A 21,136-nucleotide genomic window follows, 5' to 3' on the forward strand; every position below is an offset into this window, starting at 1 on the left:
TGCAGAATTCATTTGCATTTTTCCAGAATGTCATATACCTGGAATCATATAGTATGTAGCCTTGATAGATTGGCTTCTCTCACTTAGTAGTATGCATTTCAGTTTCCTTCATGACTTGATAGCTCATTTCTTTTTAGAGCTGAAAATTCCATGTATAGTCTACAATGTACACATTGTATTGATGTACCACTGTTATTACCCATTCACCTACTGCCTTCAGTAGTTGGTTATTCCTCTGAGTTGCTCTCTGGATGCTTTTAATATAGTCTCCCTGTCCTTGGTCTTCTGCAATTTTCCTTTAAGAATGTAGCTGTGGCTTTCCCACGTGATCCCCCTCCCCTTGAGCACGCTCTGGCTATATCACCAGTGCCACCATTGTCTCCTTCCTGCCACCCTCATGATCATTTACTGGACTTCATCAGCTATGACGAGATGTCCTCTGGCATCTGCAAGATATGAGAGATTGCTGATGGACTGTGCCTAGAGGTGGAGAGGAAGATGGTCAGTAGGATAGCAGGTAACATTGATGACTCACTCATTGCTGGAAATGCCTCCACTGAAGGCCTGGAGAGCAAAAGTACAGAAAGAACAGTAATCAGTGGTGTGGATATTGTCACGAACCTCCATTTGCGGGAAGCCAGGGTCACAAAAGAAGCCTACAAGAAGTACATCAAGGGTTACATGAAGTCAATCAAAGGGAAACGTGGAGTACAGAGACTAGAAAGAGTAAAATGTTTTATAAGGGTACAAAACAAGGGAACAAATCAAGCACTTCCTTGCTAATTTCAAAAACTACCAGTTCTTTTTTTTTTAGCAAGAGGAAGGGTGAGCGAGAGAGAGAGAAACATCCTGTATGTTTCCCAACCAGGGATTGAACTCTCAACCTGGGTATGTGCCCTGACTGGAAATTGAACCCACCACCTTTTGGTGTTCAGGATGACGCTCCAACCAACTGAGCCACACCAGCCAGGGTCTAGCAGTTCTTTATTGGTAAAATCATAAATCCAAATGACATGGTTGCTCTGTGTGACTACTGTTAAGATAGTATGACTCCATATATGATTTTCTTTAAGGATGGTTTAGAAATGGAAAAATGTTAACAAGTTTGGCAATTGGGATCTATCACTTGTCATCATAATTGACTGCTGCTTTTCATCCACACACCAGGACTAGGACAATGGGACTGATGTTATCTTGAGCTCATTTATTTATTTATTTTCTTTATTCATTTTTATTTTTATTTTTTTTTAATCTTTATTGTTGGATGTAAAATGTATTACAGATGTTCCACATTTTTCCCCCATTGACCCACTCCCACCTCCCTCCCGCCTTTTCCCACACTGTTCTCTGTGTCCATTGGTTATGCATATAAGTTCTTTGGTTTATTTCTTCCCCCCCCCCCCAACCCCTTTCCCTTTGAGGTTTATCAGTCTAGCAATGAATTTGTACTTCTTAATCTCTTCACCCTTTTCACCCATTCCCCCAACCCCCTTCCCATCTGGCAACCAACAAAATATTCTCTGTATCTATGAGAATGTTTCTGTTCTACCTGTTCATTTTGTTTGTAGATTCCATTGTTGATAGATATGTATTCATTGCCATTTTGTTTGTTCATATATTATCTTTTTCTTCAAAAAGACCTTTCATCATTTCATATAATAACGGTTTGGTAGTGATGAACTCCTTTAACTTTTTTTTGTCTGGGAAAGTTTTTATATGGCCATCAATCTAAATGACAGCTTTGCAGGATAGAGTAATCTTGGTTGTAGGTTCTTGCTTTTCATCACTCTGAATATTTCTTGCCACTCCCTTCTGGGCTGCAAAGTTTCTTTTGAGAAATCAGCTGACAGCCTAATGGGAGCTCCCTTGTAGGTAACTAGCTGCCTTTCTCTTGCTGCTTTTAAGATTCTCTCTTTGTCTTGAACCTTTTGCATTTTGATGATGATGTGTCTTGGTGTGGGCCTCTTGGGGTTCATCTTGTTTGGGACTCTCTGTGCTTCCTGGACTTGTATGTCTGTTTCCTTCACCAAGTTAGGAAAGTTTTCTGCCATTATTGTTTCAAACAGGTTTTCAACTTCTTGTTCTCGCTCTTCTTCTGGCACCCCCAAGATGCGAATGTTGGCACGCTTGACGTTGTCCCAGAGGCTCCCTTTTTGGATTCTTTTTTCTTTTTTCTTTTTTTTTTTTTTTAATCCTCACCCGAGGACATTTTCCCACTTTTTGCACAGATAGAGTGGGAGGGAGAGAGAGGAAGAGAGAGAGAGAGGGAAACATCGATGTGAAAGGGACACATCGAGTGGCTGCCACCCGCACGACCAACCAGGGCCGGGGACAAACTGCAACCGAGGTACATGCCCTTAGCGGGAACCGAACCCGGGTCTCTCCGGACCGCAGGCGGATGCTCTAACCGCTGAGCCAAACCGGCCAGGGCGGATTCTTTTTTCTTTTTGCTGTTCTGATTGGGCATTTTTTTGCTTCCTTATATTCCAAATCGATGGTTTGCTCCTTGGATTTACATACTCTATTATTGAAGCTGTGTAAATTATTCTTTATTTCCATTAATGCCTCCTTCAATTCTAACTGTGCATCCTTCATTTCTGACTGGTCCTTTTTTATGCTCTTGAGGCCCTCACTAAGTTCACTGAGGTTCTCACTAAGTTCATTGAGCATCCTTATAAGCAGTATTTTGAACTCAGCATCTGTTAGGTTGCTTATCTCCATTTCGCTTAGTTCTTTTCTTGGGGTTTTGTTCTGTTCTTTCATTTGGGACCTGTTTCTTTGTCTCCTCATTTTGGCTGCCTCCCTGTGTTTGTTTCAGTGTATTACTTAACGAGAGGTATGGGGCTCGCTGAGATCAGATGCTGCTTGTTTGAAAGAATTTAGGATAAACCTGAAGCAGGATCCAAGACAGGCCAATCCTATGGTTAAGCAAGTGGCAACAGCTTGGGTGGGCTTGAAAGTTGGGTGGGGCGGGAAAGGGCCTCAGGGAGTCACCAGGGTGGGGCTACCAGTGTGAGCCAGGTTGCTGGAGTCCCAGACCTGGAGGCTCTCTGCTGCCCCAGGGAAGGGCTCACCAAAGGAACAAAGGCCTCTGACAGCACATTTGTCCCGGAGAAAGCCCCCTCTCCAGCCCTCGCTCCAGTGCCAAGCAGCTCAGTTCTTCCCTGTATGTCTCTGGTTCCCCTCGAGCTGCCTCCCCTCCAAGCTTAGAGGGAGAGAGGCCGATAAGTCCTTGTATGGGCCCTTTAAGGAGCTGCCTGGGGCGCCAGCTGCCTCAGCCTCCCTGAGCCTCAGTTCCCACTGGTTTTCCAGCCAGAAGTTATGGGGACTTCTCTTCCTGGCACTGGAACCCTGAGCAGGGTGCCTGGTGTGGGACGGGGACCCCTCAGTCCTCAGGGAGGACCTTCCCAGCCGAGGTGTCCTGATTTTTATCCGCCACACTTGGGTGTGGGACCAGCCCCTCCGCCTCCGCCTCTCCTACCAGTCTGGATGTGGCTGCTGCTTTAATTCCATAGTTGTACGACTTCCATTCAGCTTGATTTCAGGCAGTTTTGAATGATGGTTGTTCTGTAGCTTAGTTGTAACTTTGATGTGGTTGTGGGAGGACGCGATACCCCTTTTAACTACTCGCCATCTTAACTGGAAGTCTAGCTCATTCATTTTTTAACTTTTTTTAAAACTTGGTGGATTTCTTACTTGTCAAAGCAATTCAGTCTTTTTTTTCTTTTTCTTTTTTTTTTCTTTTATTGATTTTGGAGAGAGAGGGAGTGAGAGGGAAAGAGAGATAGAAACATTGATGAGAGAGAACATTGATTGTCCACCTCCTGCGTGCTCTCCACTGGGGATCTGGCCCACCACCTGGGCATATGTCCTGACCCAGAATTGAACTGGCAACCTTTTGATGCATGGGTCGACGCTCAACCACTGAGCCACACCAGCTGGATGAGCACATTCATTTTAACCTTGATTTATTTGGAGTGGAAGCATTGTTTTTAGAAAAGCATGTCATATAGGTTGTCTAAAAATAAAATGCATTTAAACTTATTTGAGAGAATGCCTCTTAGTTTTTTTTGTTTTGGGGGGCATTTTTTTTTATTTATTTATTTTTTTTGGTATGTGCCCCTAGTGGGAACCAAACCTGGGACTCTCTGGTCTGCAGGCAGATGCTCCAACCACTGAGCCAAACCAGCCAGGGCAAATGCCTCTTAGTTTTTAATACATATTTAAATTCATCCCATACCCTGGCCAGGTAGCTCAGTTGGTTAGAGCATTATCCCAATATGTCAAAGTTGTGGGTTTGATCTCCGGTCAGGACACATACAAAAATCAACCAGTGGCCTGGCCAATGTGGCTCAGTGGTTGAGCGTCAACCCATGTACCAAGAGGTTGCGGGTTTGATTCCCAATCAGGGCTTATGCCCAGGTTGTAGCCCATCCCCAGTGAGGGGCATTCAGGAAGTGGCCAATCAATGTTCTCTTATTGATGTTTCTGTATCTCTCTCCCTCTCCCTTCCTCTCTCTAAAATCAACAAAGAAAATTAAAAAATCAACAGTGAATGCAAAAATAAGTGGAACCACAAATCGATGTTTCTCTCTAAAATCAATAAATTAAAAAAATTTTGTACATAAAAATTTACCATCTTATCCATTTTTTTTATTTTATTTTTTATTTTTTTTATCCTCACCCGAGGACATTTTTTCCATTTTTTGTTCAAATGGAGTGTGGGAGGGAGAGAGAGAGAGAAAGAAACATCGACGCGAAAGGGACACGTCCAGTGGCTGCCACCCACACGACCCAACCAGGGCCGGGGACAAACCACAACCGAGGTATGTGCCCTTAGCGGGAACCGAACCCGGGTCTCTCAGGACCGCAGGCCAACGCTCTAACCAATGAGCCAAACCGGCCAGGGCCATCTTATCCATTTTTTTTTTTTTTTTTTATCCTCACCCGAGGATATTTTTTCCATTTTTTGTACAGATAGAGTGGGAGGGAGAGAGAGGAAGGGAGAGAGAGAGAGAGAAACATCGACGTGAAGGGACACATCGAGTGGCTGCCACCCGCACGACCAACCAGGGCCCGGGACAAACTGCAACCGAAGTACGTGCCCTTAGCGGGAACCGAACCCGGGTCTCTCCGGACCGCAGGCTGATGCTCTAACCGCTGAGCCAAACTGGCCAGGGCCCATCTTATCCATTTTAAGTGTACTTTTCAGTAGTGTTAAGTGTATTCACATTGTTATGCAACCAACCTGAAGAACTTTTTCATCTTGAAAAACTTTGTACCCATTAAACAACAACTCCTCATTCACCTCCACCTGCAATCTCCATTCAACTTTCTGTTTTTACTAATTTAATTAGCTGCCTTGTATAAGTGAAATCATACAGTATTTGTCTTTATGTGACTAACTTATTTTACGTGGCATGATGTCCTCAGAGTTCACCCATGCTGAAGCCTGTAACAGGATTGCTTCCTTTTTAAGGCTGAAGACTATTCCATTGTATGTATGGACCACATTTGTTTATCCATTAATCCATAAATAGACACTGCTTGCTTCCATGTTTTAGCTATAGTGAATAATGCTGCTGTACACATAGGAGTGAAAATACCTCTTGCAGGCGCTGCTTTCAATTCTTTAGGGTATGTACTCAGAAGTGAGATTGCTGGATCATATGATAATTCTATTTTTAATTTTTTTGAGGAACTATTTTTCACAGTAACTGTAACAGTTTACGTTCTACTAATAATGTGCAAATCTTTCAATTTCTCCATATCCCCATAAACACTTGTTATTTTCTGTATTTAGGGTTGCATGAGGTTTGTTTGGGACAGAATAAAGCACAACAGTCTTGAATCAACAAACATAGACTCTTCGATTTTTAAGTTCCTCATTTTTAAGGGAAGTTTCCAACCACACCTCTGTGGTTAATTGTTCATTGGCCAACCTGAGATCCAGACTCCTAAATGGGGAGTTTCATTGATATGTGAGAATAACTAGTATGACAGTGTTTCTCCATGGCTTCCGGAGATCATTCCTCAGAGAAACTTGAAAATAGAACTCAGTAGAAAAGTTGGGGGAGGAAGGGACTCTGGGGCAGCAGAGGACCGCAGCTTACTTCCTCAGGGTGACCACAGACTAGCAGGTCCTGGAAACAGGTTCCCCATTCCCTTCCCCTTAAGGACATTCCCTTCCCTTCTGCCCTTGCCAGGGAATCAAGGCCTGCTATGCCCATCTGGAGGAGGATCTTAACCAGAGAACATCTTCAGCCTTTAGAAAATGATGACTTTCTTTGGTAGGAAGAATGCTGCACTAGGAACCTGGAGTTCAGAACCCTGGGCTTCAGTTCTGGTACTTTGGTTCCCAAGCTGTGTGATGTTAAACAAACTTCCTCCAGAAATTTCCTTTTTCTTTTTTAAAATATGTTTTCTTTATTGGTTTTAGAGAGAGAGGATGGGAGGAGAGAGAGATGGAAACATTGATGAGAGAACATCAATTGGCCACCTCCTGCATGCCCCCCACTGGGGATTTGGCCCACAACCTGGGCATGTGCCCTGACCAGGATTGAACCGGCGACCTCTTGGTGCATGGATTGACACTCAACCACTGAGCCACACCAGCTAGGCAACTTTTTTCTTATCATCTTTATAGAACAGTGAAAAATCTACCTTTATGAGAAATGTTTGCATTACTATATGGTTTTTTTCCAACACAGCAAGCCACACAAAAATACTTCCCACTCAGGGAAGTATGTAGAAATGAAATGACTCAGCTACAATAGTGAGTTTACTGGGTGGGAAACGGGGAAGATGTGCAGGGCATGAGAATTTCTCTTTTAAAACTTAACCCAATATTGTTATATTTTCTATTTAATGGTAATATTTAAACACAAATTTAAAATGATATAATAGATTCTTATCATGTATTCAAGTTTACATAAGAGAGCAAAATGTAAAAAGCCCACCTGCCTGTCTTCCACCATCCAAGTAATTTATCTCCCATTGTTATAAGCCAGCTACCCCAGGAAATAGACTCTGAATCAAATTTGTGTGCAGGTAGTTTATTGGGAAGTGTTCTCAGAAACAACATGTGTAAGGGAATGAGAAGAGAGAATAGGCATAGAAAGAAGTCAGGTTGCAAAGCAAATGCAGTTGCAACAGAGGCTGCAGCAATCCCTTGGGGAACTCTGAAGTCAGGATGATTGCCCTGGCCAGTTTGGCTCATCGGTTAGAGTGTTGGCCCGTGGACCAGTGAGAAGCTAGGATGGCCCTTCAGAACTGTCCCAGATTGAGGCAAAGGGGACCTGTGTTTGTATTGCATAAAGCCAGTCATTGAATTCAATCTGTCCCCAGGGAGGGGCTTAAATTTGGCAAAGCAGCTACATGCAGCTGGGGCAGTGCCTGGAGAGGCACTCTGCATAAGATGTCAGCAGACAGCATTCCTGGCAAGTGGTTGAAGTGTGTTGGTCCTAAAGAGATGCATCTGGCTCGGCTGGTGTGGCTCAGTGGACTGAGTATCCTCCCATGGACTGAGAGGTCTCAGTTGGATTCCCAGTCAGGGCACGGACCAGGCTTCGGGCTCGATCCCTGCCGAGGGGCGTGCAGGAGGCAATTGATCGATGTTTCTCTCTCACATTGATGTTTCTATCTCTCCCTTCCTCTCTCTCTAAAAAATAAATAAATAAATAAATAAATAAAAACATTTTTTTTTAAAAAAGAGAGATGCATCTGGATAACATCTTACAGTGGCCACTACACCCTTATATTACTGTTTCCCTTCCCATAAAGAAAACCCATGACAGTTAAGTGTGTATTCCTCTGGACCCTCAGTTTTTATACACAGGTGTATATGTAAATACCTTTTTTTTTTTTCACTTCAAGAAATTCATAAGCTATGCATTGTTCTATAGCTTTGTTCACTTGTGCTGGCAATCTTTCAATTGGGGTTCAAATAACTCTCTGTTATTTATTTTTTTAAGCCTATAGCACCTGGTCTTCCCAGGTGGTCTCCCATCCAAGTACTAACCAGGCCTGACCCTGCTTAGCTTCAGAGATCAGACGAGATCAGGCATGTTCAGGATCATGTGGCTGTACACTCCCTCTCTATCTCTCTTTTTAACAACTGTATTATATTTTATATTGCGGATGTATAATGTCACCAAATGCTTTTTTGACATCTATTGTAATGATCATATGGTCATCTTCAAGCATATCTAATTCTCAAGATTGTTTGAATTGGAAATACATGAGCCCAAAAAGAACATTTTTTAAAAAATGATCAACAATGAAAAAAGTTGTATTATCAGATAGGAAATCATAGTAAGAGGCAACAGTAACTGACACAGTATGGTAGTATTGCAGGAATAGACAGATGATTAGAATGAATAGAAAACCCCAAAACAGACTCTGTGTATATATAAAAATATATTTCGTTTATAATAAAGATGGCATTTTTCAAATCAGAGAATTGGAATTGAGACAGGCTTGTAAGCCAGGACAAGTGGAACAGGGAAACTGAGACAGACAGTTAAAGGCCAAGCAATTTGCAGCCATCTAGTAAGTGGCAAAATGCTATCTTCTGTAACAGATACACTTCTCCTCCCCAACCAGAGGGTAAAAAGCTTAAATCATCCTACTCAGGGAGATAGATAACAAAAATCCAATTAGTACCATTTGTGCCAACCACACCCAAGGACAGATGAAGTTGAGAAAATAAATGTCATTTTGGCAAATAGAGCCGCTGAATATTCTATTGAGATCCTCTCCTAAGACCTCCCTTCAACCCCCAGCCTTTAAAACCCACAAGACAAAAGACCCAGTTTGTGCTCTCCGTCCTGGGAGCACGCCCAAGCCTTTCTCTTTCCCCTCTTCTTCCCCCACAGGCTTGCCTCTCCTAAACTCTAAGGGTCCCCAGGAGATTTGCAACCAGGGGGAGCAATGGGCAGTGGCAGCTCCTCTGAGGCTATCCTCCTGAACCCGCGTCCAAGCACCCTTTTCTCTGACTTCTCAGAGAGTCAAAGCAGCCCTGCTTAGGCTGTCTTCTGTTGCTTCTTCCGTCCTCAGCCTTTCCTTGTTTCACTGTCCTTAGCTTTTTTAATTTTTTATTTTAGAGAGAGAGGAAATGAGAGGGAGAGAGAGATAGAACATCGACGGGCCCTCCTCCTGCATGCCCCGCACTGGGGATGGAGCCCACAACCTGGGCATGTGCCCTGACCAGAATCAAACCAGCGACCTCTTGGTGCATGGGTCGATGCTCAACCACTGAGTCACACCGCCGGACTGTCCCCAGCTTTAATAAATGTACAGTCGTCCCTCGCCACTTCGCGCTTCGATGTTCACGGCTTCACTCTATGGCAGTTTTCTCGAATATAGTATAGTATATATAGTATACTATTTGAAAAAAACCGCCATAGAGTGAAGCTGTGAACGTCAGAGGGCGAAGTGGAGAGGGATAACTGTATAAATAAAGAATCCTACTTCGTAAAAATTCATTTATCGCAGTAGAATCTGGAACTGATTAACCGCGATAAACGAGGGCCGACTGTATTCTCAAAAATCACCTGGACTCATATTGTGAAACCTTTTCTGCATGAAGTCAAGAACCCACGCACAGCCCTGGCTGGTTTGGCTCAGCGGTTGGAGGTCAGCCTTCCCACCAGAGAGTCCTGGTTCCCGCTAGGGGCACATACCAAAAAAAAGGAGCCACGCCCTACAGGCTGGCCTGAGGCTGATCCGCTGCAGGCCAGTCCCTTTCCGGTAACAGAATGAGTAAGTAGTCAGTGCATGGTATTAAACAACTGAATATTTACAAATTAAGTTATATTCTACCCCGCACCATGTACAAATAAAAATCCAAGATATTTAAGAGTGCAGTATAAAAAAATATATAAGTATTAGAGGAAAATACGAAACAATAATCATAAACTCAGTTTATAATGGAAGATTTTTCTAAGCATGAAGTGAAGCCCAGAAAGTAAGGATCATTTGGACAGTTTTTAATGAATAAAATTTAAAAACTTATATGCAACTAAACACACACACACACCAAAAAAGATTAAGCCCTAGCCCAGGTAGCTCAGTTGGTGGGAATGTCATCCCAATACACCAAGGCTGTGGGTTTAATCCTGATAAAGGCACATATAAGAATCAACCAATGCCCTGGTTGGTTTGGCTCAGCGGTTAGAGCATCGGCCTGCGGTCTGGGGAGACCTGGGTTCAGTTCCCGCTAAGGGCATGTACCTCGGTTGCAGTTTGTTCCCGGCCCTGGTTGGTTGTGCGGGTGGCGACTACTCGCATCGATGTTTCTCTCTCTCTCTGTTCCTCTCTCTCCCTCCCACTCTACCTGAACAAAAAATGGAAAAAGGTCCTCGGGTGAGGATGATAAAAAAAAAAAAAAAGAATCAACCAATGAACAACAAACTGATGTCTCTTTTTCTCTCAAATCAATACATTTTTTTAAAAATGTAAATACAAGTGATAAAGTGAGAAAACTTATTTGAAATGTATTCTCTCCAACAAATCACTAATACACAGAATATGTAAGTAATGAAGAAGAGACAGTGACAAACTATAAAATATGAGGGGAAACAGTTTGCCACCCCAAAATATGCCTTTTGGGATATTTATTATTTCAAGTTGATTATTTTTAAGAAACAAAAGACTCAGAAACTTTGAACTTCCCCTATCTGACTAAAAGAATTTAGATAGAGGACCTTTTCCAGGAAGGGCAGGGAGCTATTAGCATAGATAACTATAGTATAATATGAACTAGCGTGCATGGACAGGGAGGGAGTGTTTAATCAAAGTTCTCTACATGTCCCACTGTTAATGATGGCCCAGCAAATATTTATTTACTAAACATTTGATTTTCTACCTCCATGTGAATTGCCTTCCTGCCCTTTGAAGTCCCAAGCCACTACCTACCCCCCTTCTCCTTAGCTCAAGGTGGCACAAAAGCCTTAACTGCCCCATCTGTCCACACAACTCATATTCTTATAGAACCACCGTATGCACATGTGTAAGAAATGTTCTCATTTTAGCCTTTTAATCTGTCTCATGCTAATTTGATTATTAGTCTAGCCAGAAGAATTTAGAAGTGTAGAAAAGAAATTATTTTTCCTCCCCCACAGATAATAAAGATGTAATTTATTTAAAAAGAGACATAAATATTCAATAAAGATATAAAAAGTTACTATCCTTACTAGCAATCACAGAAATGTGATTTAAAACAACATAAAGCTCCAGAAATTGTCTGATTACTATTAGTGTTCACAGTAGACCCAGGTGAGGTCCTGTTCCCAGCAAGCGCTGGTTGTTGCGGCCACCTCCAGTTTGCCAGCCAGTTGCCCTGTGGCCATTGATTTTCAGTTCCTTTAGCTTTTCTTCTGAAAAGCATGAGGATTTTTTGTGACTCTTTGCCATGAAAGGTGGAGGAGGAGCTAAGGCTGTGACCCCAGGAATGTCTCACTGTCAACAACAGCCTCACACAACTGGTCAGTTACCATTCAAGCGTCCTCATGTTTACACACAAGGCCCCTGTCCAGAACAGCACAGAAGCAGAGCCTGGAGTCTGAACAGAGCCAGGTTCTGAATGGACCTGGTGCTGCCTGAAGACCTGGAGGTGTGCTGAGGAGGCAGGGCTGCAGGAACAGATACTCTGAAAATGGAAAGTTACAGGTCTCAGAACTCATGAAAGGGATGCTACGAAGTGCTTTACAGTTTATACTACTAACTGCTTTGTGGACTCCATCAGAAACCCCACCCACAAATGTCTTACCTATGGACCTTTCCAACCAGCCCATGGGCATCCCTAATGCCTTAACTCTCACCCTTGGCTGACTCCTGGCATATGTTCCCATGCATAGTCAGTGTAATACTACTTTGCAGATGGCTATTGAGTGTGTGCAGAAAGTCAGCCTGAATCTGAGAAATTAAGAAGCTCTCAAACTTGAACATTTTAGGGCATCATGCTATGGAAAACAAAGTTCTCAGTATGTGGCTTTGTAGGATTGAGAGAAAGCATACGATTATAAAAATATGACCCATAAATGGAAAAAGGAGGGGTGTATCCATGGTAAAGATCTGAAAAAGTCTCAGAGTCCCTAACCAGAATGACTGGTGAAGGTATTTCTCTTTCAAAGCCAGTCAGTAAAAGTTTGAGGTGGTGACTTCCCTCAAATGTGAATACAGCAGTGTAAAACTTCAAGTAACATGAAAAATAAAGGAGACGATGCAACCAAAAATAACACAGTTTTCTAGTAACTGGCCCCACAAGTGGAAATCTATGTGTTTCTTGACAAATAACTCAAAGTATTGTTATAACAAAGCTCAGTGAACTTTCAGACAACTCATTGAAATCAGGAAAATATATGAACCAAACAAGAGATTCAACAGAGAGATGTAAATTGTAACCAAAAAAAAAAACCAACAGAAATTCTGGAGCTGAAGAATACAATGAATAAAAATTTTAATAATAATAATAAATAATAAACACTCATTCTAAAAACACTTTGGCATTTATAAATAGACTCTTCCAATCCACCACAAACTGGCTTTTGGCTTCATGCCACTGTAATTTCTCTCTCTGTCTCTCTTTCTCTCTCATCATTAAAGAATTCTAGATCTGAAATATAAGAATGATAATAATAATAATGATAATAATTATCAAGCATTTAAACATCCAGTAATATCCATTATTGGCAAAGCAATGGAAGAATGCATGATCTATTTTCTTGCTGAGCAGAAAATAAATTGATAAACCTTTTGGAAGGACAGTTTAGTAAGTTCTATCCAAAATTTAAGTGGATATATCTTTGACCCATAAATTTGACTTCTCTAAATTGATCCCAAAGAAATATACATGTGCCCTGGCCGCTGTTTCTCAGTGGTTAGAGCATCGGCCTGTGCACCAAAGAGTCTCAGGTTCGATTCCTGATCAAGGACATGTACCTGGGTTGCTGGTTTGAATCCCAGCCCTGGTCAGGGTGTGTGTGGGAGGCAACCAATCAATGTGTCTCTCTCACGTCAATGTTTCTCTCTCACGTCAATGTTTCTCTCTCTCCTCCCCTCTCTCCCTCCCTTCCGGTCTCTCTAGAAATCAATGAAAAAAATATTCTTGGGTGAGGATTAACAGGAAAAAAAAAAAAAAAAAGAAGTACACATGTATAAAGGGAAATACATATAATAATCTTGAATCCACTATAGTTTGTAATCACAGAACATTTGAAATAATCTAAATATCCACTAATGAGAAAATTTAGTCAAATTGCAATACATTGATGTTATAAAATATTAAACAGAAATGTAAAAGAATGAGATAAAGCCCAGCCATTGTGGCTCAGTGGTTGAGCATCAGACCTATGCACCAAGAGGTAGCCGGTTCAATTCCCAGTCAGGGCACATGTCCAAGCTGTGGGCCCAATTCCCAGCGGGGAACATGCAGGAGGTGGCCGGTTGATGTTCTCTTTCATTTATGTTTCTATCTCTTTCTGTCCCTTCCTCTCTCTCTAAAATCAATAAAGAAAAATAATTTTTTAATAAATAATAAAAATAAAAAAGGAGATGGTGATACCTACTGGTAAGATAATACAAAACGATATAAAGAAGAAAAATCAGCTGTAATTCCATCATTAAAAGAAAACCTCTCTCAACAATTTTTTTTAATATTTAATTTTTGTTTTTATTTTAGAGAGAGAAGAAGGGAGAGGAGGAGAGAGATAGAAACATCAATGAGAGAGAACATCAATCAGCCACCTCGTGCATGCCCCCAACTGGGGATCAGGCCCACAACCTGGACATGTGCCCTGACCGGGAATCGAACCGGTGACCTCTTGGTGCATGGGCCAGGCTCTCTCAACATTTTAAATTTTTTTTTTTTATCCTCACCTGAGGGCATTTTTTGTTCCGATAGAGTGGGAGGGAGAGAGAGGAAGAGAGAGAAAGAGAGAAACATCGCCGTGAAAGGGACACATCGAATGGCTGCCACCCGCATGACCAACCAGGGCCGGGGACAAACTGCAACCGAGGTACATGCCCTTAGCGGGAACTGAACCCAGGTCTCTCTGGACCGCAGGCTGACTCTCTAACCGCTGAGCCAAACCAGTCAGGGCTCTCTCAACATTTTAATGGAAATCTTTTCATTTTCTTTTCTGGGTATAACTAATATTTTTAACCTAGTTGAGATACAAACTGAGCAGTTTTCAAATTCTGTTTATCCTTCTTTTTTCACTTTAACTTTCTCTAGAAATTATCTAGTCTGGAATTCTTTCATTGAAGTCACTATCTTCATTCAGGCTCTGCCTCTAGGTCCAGGCCAATGCATCTTGCTCCAGAGGACTCTCCTCTGCTAACTAGGTTTGAAACTCCAGATTCTAAGTACAGGGCACAGGAGTGGCCCAGCAGGAGCCGCCTCCACCACCTGGTGCTGTGAGCTTCAGACAACTTTGGAGCACACAGGAAGTAAAGGCACATCAAGGATCAGGGCTGCCTTGGCTTGGGGATCAGACTAGGGAGCTGAGGAGCCCCTGGCTGTAGCTGACCTTGATTGCCAAAAAGAAATAATCAAGCCTAGCTGGTGTGGCTCAGAGGTTGAGCATCGACCTATGAACCAGGAGGTACCTGGTTCAATTCCTGGTTGGGGCACATGCCTGAGTTGCCAGCTCCCCAGTAGGGGGCATGCAGGAGGCAGCCAATTGATGTTTCCCTCATCATTGATGTTTCTCTCTCTCTCCTCTCCCTTTCTCTCTCTGAAATCAATAAAAACATTTTTTTAAAATAATCAAAAGACAATGATTAGTAAAAGAAGTATTTCCCCAATTGAGCACTGCTTCTGCCGGGAATCAGAATTTTGCTCCTTGCATCAGGGTTGCAGGGCAATGTGAGCAGGAATGAAACTTTTCTGCCCAAGTGCTTTCCGCAGTATGGACCCTCTGCTTGAGCTTAGTTCATTGGGGAGAGTGTTCACTTAGACATCAAGACACTTCTGATTTACAAAGGACCCTTAAACAATGCTCCTGTAGATTTAAACAAAAACCAGTAGGACCAGGCAGGCCAAGTCTGGGAGTGGATCTTAGCCAGAAAACTGCTTGTACCATCCTCCCAGACCCAAACTGCACAGAACTGAGTGTATGTGTTGGGGGAGGGAGGGTGGCAGGAGGTGGGGGCGGCGGTGGGCTGAGGCAGATCTTCAGGTGGATGAGTGGACCCCAGTGTCCAGAGAAGAGGCCACAAATTAGATTAGCATCTGAATTTAATCTCATTGTGATCTTACACAGTATAGAATAAGAATCCATGAATACATTTATAATCAGAGGAAATAAACATTTAATATACAAGACTCAAGGAAACAGAGAATCTGATTACAGAATGGAAAAGGAAAGTTACCAAGATTATGAAGTGTTTTTAAACCTCTTTCCAGTAATTATTTTGCACTATAAATATATATCAAGTCATTATGTTGCACTCCTTAAACTATTACAATGTTATATGTCAATTTTATATCTCAATAAAACTGGAAAAAAATAAAATCCCTTTCAATAAAATAAAATGGTCCTCTGCCCTCCCAATCTCGACTCTAAAAAAAATTTTTTTTAATTTTTTTTTTCTTTATTGATATTTTTTAGGGAGAGAAAGGAGAGGGAGAGAGAGAGAGAAACATCAATGAGAGAGAACATTGACTGACCGCCTCCTGCATGCCCCCTACTGGGGACTTGGCCCACAATCTGGGCAAGTGCCCTGACTGGTAATCAAACCAGCGATTTCTTGGTGCATGTGTCAATGCTCAACCACTGAGCGACACCAGCCGGGCTCTAAAAGATTTTAGAAGTTCCTGTAGCACACATATTTGGTTTTTGTTGATGTTGTTTTTTTCTTTTCTTTTTTTAATCTTTATTGTTGAATGTATTACAGATGTTCCTCATTTTTCCCCCATTGACCCCCCCTCCTCCCGACTGCCACCCCCCTCACACCTTTTTCCACACTGTTGTCTATGTCCATTGATTGTGCATATAAATTCTTGGGTTTATTTCTTCCCACCCCCCAACCCCTTTCCCTTTGAGGTTTGTCAGTCTAGCAACCAATTTGTACTTCTTAATCCCTTCACCTTTTTCATCCATTCCCTCAACCCCCCTTTTATCTGGCAACCAACAAAATGTTCTCTATATCTATGAGAATGTTTCTGTTTTGCCTTTTAATTTTGTTTGTAGTTTCAATTGTCGATAGATATGTATTCATAGCCATTTGTTTGTTCATATATTTTATCTTTTTCTTTAAGAAGACCCTTCAACATTTCATATAATAATGGTTTGGTGGTGATGAACTCCTTTAGCTCTTCCTTGTCTGGGAAACTCTTTGTATGGCCATCAATTCTAAATGACAGCTTTGCAGGATAGAGTAATCTTGGTTGTAGGTTCTTGTTTTTCATTACTCTGAATATTTCTTGGCACTCCCTCCTGGCCCGCAAAGTTTCTTTTGAGAAATCAGTTGACAATCTTATGGGAACTCCCTTGTAGGTAACTAACTGTTTTTCTCTTGCTGCTTTTAAGATTCTCTCTTTGTCTTGAACCTTTTGCATTTTGATGATGATGTGTCTTGGTGTGGGCCTCTTGGGGTTCATCTTGTTTGGGACTCTCTGTGCTTCCTGGACTTGTATGTCTGTTTTCTTCACCAAGTTAGGGAAGTTTTCTGCCATTATTGTTTCAAATAGGTTTTCAATTTCTTGTTCTCTCACTTCTCCTTCTGGCACCCCCAAGATGTAAATGTTGGCACGCTTGAAGTTGTCCCAGAGGCTCCTCACACTATCCTCATTTTTTTTCTTTTTGCTGTTCTGATTGGGTGTTTTTTGCTTCCTTATATTCCAAATCGATGGTTTGCTTCTTGGATTTACATACTCCACTATTGAATCTGTGTAAATTATTTTTTATTTCAGTTAGTACCTCCTTCATTTCTGACTGTGCATCCTTCATTTATGACTGGTCCTTTTTTATATTCTTGAGGCCCTCACTAGGTTCGCTGAGGTTCTCACTAAGTTCATTGAGCATCCTTATAAGCAGTATTTTGAACTCAGCATCTGTTAGGTTGCTTATCTCCATTTCGCTTAGTTCTTTTCTTGGGGTTTTGTTCTGTTCTTTCATTTGGGACCTGTTTCTTTGTCTCCTCATTTTGGCTGCCTCCCTGTGTTTGTTTCTATGTATTACTTAACGAGAGGTATGGGGCTAGCTGAGACCAGATGCTGCTTATTTGAAAGAATTTAGGAAAACCTGAAGCACGATCCAAGACAGGCCAATCCTATAGTTAATCAATTGACAGCTGCCTGGGTGGGCCTGAAAGTTGGGTGGGGCAGGAACTCAGGGAATCACCACGGCAGGGCAAACAGTGTCAGCCAGGTTGCTGGAGTCCCAGATATGGCGACTGTCTGCCGCCCCATGGAAGAGCTCACCAAAGGAACAAAGGCCTCTGACAGCACGTCTGTCCCAGAGAAAGCCCCCTTTCCAGCCCTCGCTCCAATGCCAAACAGTTCAGTTCTTCCCTGTATGTCTCTGGCACCCCTCGAGCTGCCTCCCCTCCAAGTTTAGAGGGAGAGAGTCCGATAAGTCTGTGTGGGGGCCCTTTAAGGAGCTGCCTGGGGCTCCAGCCGCCTCAGTCTCCCTGAGCCTCAGTTCCCACTGGTTTTCCAGCCAGAAGTTATGGGGACTTCTCTTCCTGGCACTGGAACCCTGAGCAGGGTGCCTGGTGTGGGACGGGGACCCCTCAGTCCTCAGGAAGGACCTTCCCAGCCGAGGTGTCCTGATTTTTATCCGCCACACGTGGGTGTGGGACCAGCCCCTCACGCCTCCGCCCGTCCTACCAGTCTCGATGTGGCTGCTTCTTTAATTCCATAGTTGTAGGACTTCCATTCAGCTTGATTTCAGGTAGTTTTGAATGATGGTTGTTCTGTAGTTTAGTTGTAACTTTGATGTGGTTGTGGAGGACGCGATAACGCGTTTACCTACGCCGCCGTCTTGACCGGAAGTCCGCATACATATGTTGATTTACACATGAACACACTGCAATAAGATCGTTTTTGGAAATGGCCAAGGTCTTCATGATTAAGGTCCAGACTCGCCACCACTTTACATCCCCCGCTCTTCCACCATAGTGAGGAACTTCATAAATGTTTGTGGTTGATGGCAAAGCTGTGGCAATTCTGTAATCAGATGATGATTCTCCCGAAGGAGATGGGGAAAGGCACAAATAACCCAAAATAATTAATTCCATTAACATATTTGATTTTGAAGTAGATTGTGATAATTTTATGGTAAATTATCTTTTGTATTCACTTTTTTGGTAGTTCCTGAGACTGAATTAATTAGTTAATGCAGGAATCATCCTTCTCACGACAGAAGCTGTAAGTGTTCCTAGAGGATCCTTCTAACAGAAATTTACCCCCACGGCTCCAGTGTGGCATATGACACAAGCTCCACCAATCAAATGCTCTCTCCTAGGGCTTCGGCATTTGAATAAACTAAGAGGAGGGATATGACCTTTGGTCTCAGTGGGCTAAAAATGGAGTAGAGCTCTAAAGAGGACAGGGAAATTATTATCCATATAGTAAACTCAAAGAGGGATATCGGGATTCAATTCCTTCATTAAGTTACTCATTTAACAGATATTTACTGAGCATGTGGTGTGTACCAGGCACTGTACTAGATGCTTGCACATAAACATTTAATTTAACAGATGAGGACAAAATAAAACTTGCAAGAAACTTCCTCCAGGTCATACACCCAGGCCAAAAAGGCTAGGATTCAAGCTTTATTTACTAGTGCTTCCCTTAACTATTCTACCTTTGTCTCCAAGGCTTGCCCACATCCAGTTTTAGGGGTAAATTGAAAGGAAAACAAACATTCTTTTTCAACAGATGAAGCTGACTTAAAAGGTAGAACTAAAAATAAGTTATACCCGGCCAATGTGGCTCATTGGTTGAGCATCAACCCATACACCAAGAGGTTGCTGGTTCAATTCCCAATCAGGACACATGCCCAGGTTGTGGGCCAAATCCCCAGTTGAGGGCCTGTAGGAGGTGGCCAATCAATGTTCTCTCTCTCTCTCTTCCTCTCCCTTCCTTTCTCTCTAAAATCAATAAAGAAAAAAAAATTTGCCCTGGCCAGTTTGGCTCAGCGGTTGGAGCGTCAGCCTGTGGTCCAGTTCCCGCTAAGGGCACGTACCTCGTTTGCAGTTTGTCCCCGGCCCTGGTTGGTCGTGCGGGTGGCAGCCACTCGATGTGTCCCTTTCATGTCGATGTTTCTCTTTCTCTCTCGCTCTCTTTCTTTCTTTCTCTCTCTCCCTCCCACTCTATCTGAACAAAACAATGTCCTTGGGTGAGGATAAAGAAAAAAAAAAGAAAAGAAAGAAAAATTTTAAAAATATTTTATTTATTTACTTATTTTTTTAAATTTTTGTTACAGATGTTTCTCCTTTTTTACCCCATTGACACCCTCCTCCCCATCCCCCCTGCCCTGTCCCCTGCTTTGTTGTCCATGTCCATTGGTTATGCCTACATGCATATAAGTTCTGTGGTTTATCTCTTCCCTCCTCCTACCACCCCCTCTTCTGAGAGTTGTCAGTCTATACCCTACTTCCACGTCTCTGGGTCTACCCTATTCCTCAGACTGTTATGTTCATTATATTCCACAAATAAGTGAGATCATGTGGTATTTGTCTTTTTCTGCTTGGCTTCTTTCACTTAGGATAATACTTTCCAGGTCCCTCCATGTCATCTCAAAGGATAAGAGAGCTTTCTTTCTTACAGCTGCATAGTACTCCATTGTATATATGTACCACTGCTTTTTTATCTATTCGTCTACTGATGGACACTGGGCTGTTTCCAGATCTTAACTATTGTAAATAGTGCTGCTATGAACATGGGGGAACATATATTCTTTCTGATTGGTGTTTCAGGCTTCTTAGGGGATATTCCTAGAAGTGGGATCACTGGGTCAAGTGGAAGTTCAATTTTTAATTTTTTGAGGTAACACCATATTGTTTTCCATAGTGGCTGCACCAGTCTGCATTCCCACCAGCAGTGTACTAGAGTCCCCTTTTCTCCACACTCTCGCCAACACTTGTTTGATGATTTGTTGATGGCGGTCATTCTGACAGGTGTGAGGTGATACCTCATTGTTGTTTTAATTTGCATCTCTCTGATGATTAGTGATGTTGAGCATTTCTTCATATGTCTCTTGGCCATTTGTATGTCCTGTTTAGAGATGTGTCTATTCAGCTCCTCTGCCCATTTTTTAATTGGGTTCTTGATCTTCCTTTTGTTGAGCTATATGAGTACTCTATATATTTTGGAAATTAACCCCTTATCTGATGTATCATTGGCAATAATGCTCTCCCATACAGTGGGTTGCCTTTCCATTTTGATGGTTGTTTCTTTTGATGTGCAGAAGCTTTTTAGTTTGATGTAGTCCCATGTGTTCATTTTTTCCTTTGTTTCTGTTGCCTTAGGTGATGTATCAGTGAACATTCTACTGCGTATGATGTCCAAAATTTTGTTGCCTACATTTTCTTCTAGGATTTTTATGGATTCACAGGTCACATTTAAGTCTTTTATCCATTTTGAGTTTATTTTTGTGCATGGTGTAAGTTGATGGTCTAGTTTCATTTTTTTTGCATGTAGTTGTCCAATTTTCCCAACACCATTTATTAAAGATGCTGTCTTTACTCCATTGCATGTTCTTGCCTCCTTTGTCAAATATTAATTGAGCATAATGTCTTGGGTCCATTTCTGGGTTCCCTGTTCAAAAAAAAATTTTTTAAAGTAAGTATTAAAACCTATCTGTAGTCCCTAAGAACACAGTGCTAGTAGGAGTGGAGCCTGGAAGGTAGAGAGATTTCCCAGGATAAAATGGGTGGGGATGCATACACAGAACAGAACCTAGATCAGAGGGGAAGAACCTCAAACAGCCAATAGGATGATGGTAAGGTGTTTGGAATGAATAAGTGAAAGAAACCCAATTCTACCGGCTCAGCCAACCACAGAAAGCGCCTGAAGGGCAACTACAACTAAGGCAACTAAGACTGGCTCTCTTTCTTCCCTTCCTTCTCTGATCTGGGCATCTCTCTAAATGTCAACTCCATTCTCTCAGACAAGTTTCGGCAA

General features: G+C 42.3%; 2 pseudogenes; one reads left to right on the forward strand and one right to left on the reverse strand.

The window, feature by feature from the left end:
• The first annotated feature begins 423 nt into the window (after positions 1-423).
• LOC118633449 lies at positions 424-1,100 on the forward strand (annotated as a pseudogene).
• Positions 1,101-7,971: 6,871 nt separating this feature from the next.
• Positions 7,972-8,090, reverse strand: LOC118633631 (annotated as a pseudogene).
• Positions 8,091-21,136: the final 13,046 nt, after the last annotated feature.

The sequence above is a fragment of the Molossus molossus genome, unplaced genomic scaffold, assembly GCF_014108415.1.
Source record: "Molossus molossus isolate mMolMol1 unplaced genomic scaffold, mMolMol1.p scaffold_m16_p_18, whole genome shotgun sequence".
In the NCBI taxonomy this organism is placed as follows: Eukaryota; Metazoa; Chordata; class Mammalia; order Chiroptera; family Molossidae; genus Molossus; species Molossus molossus.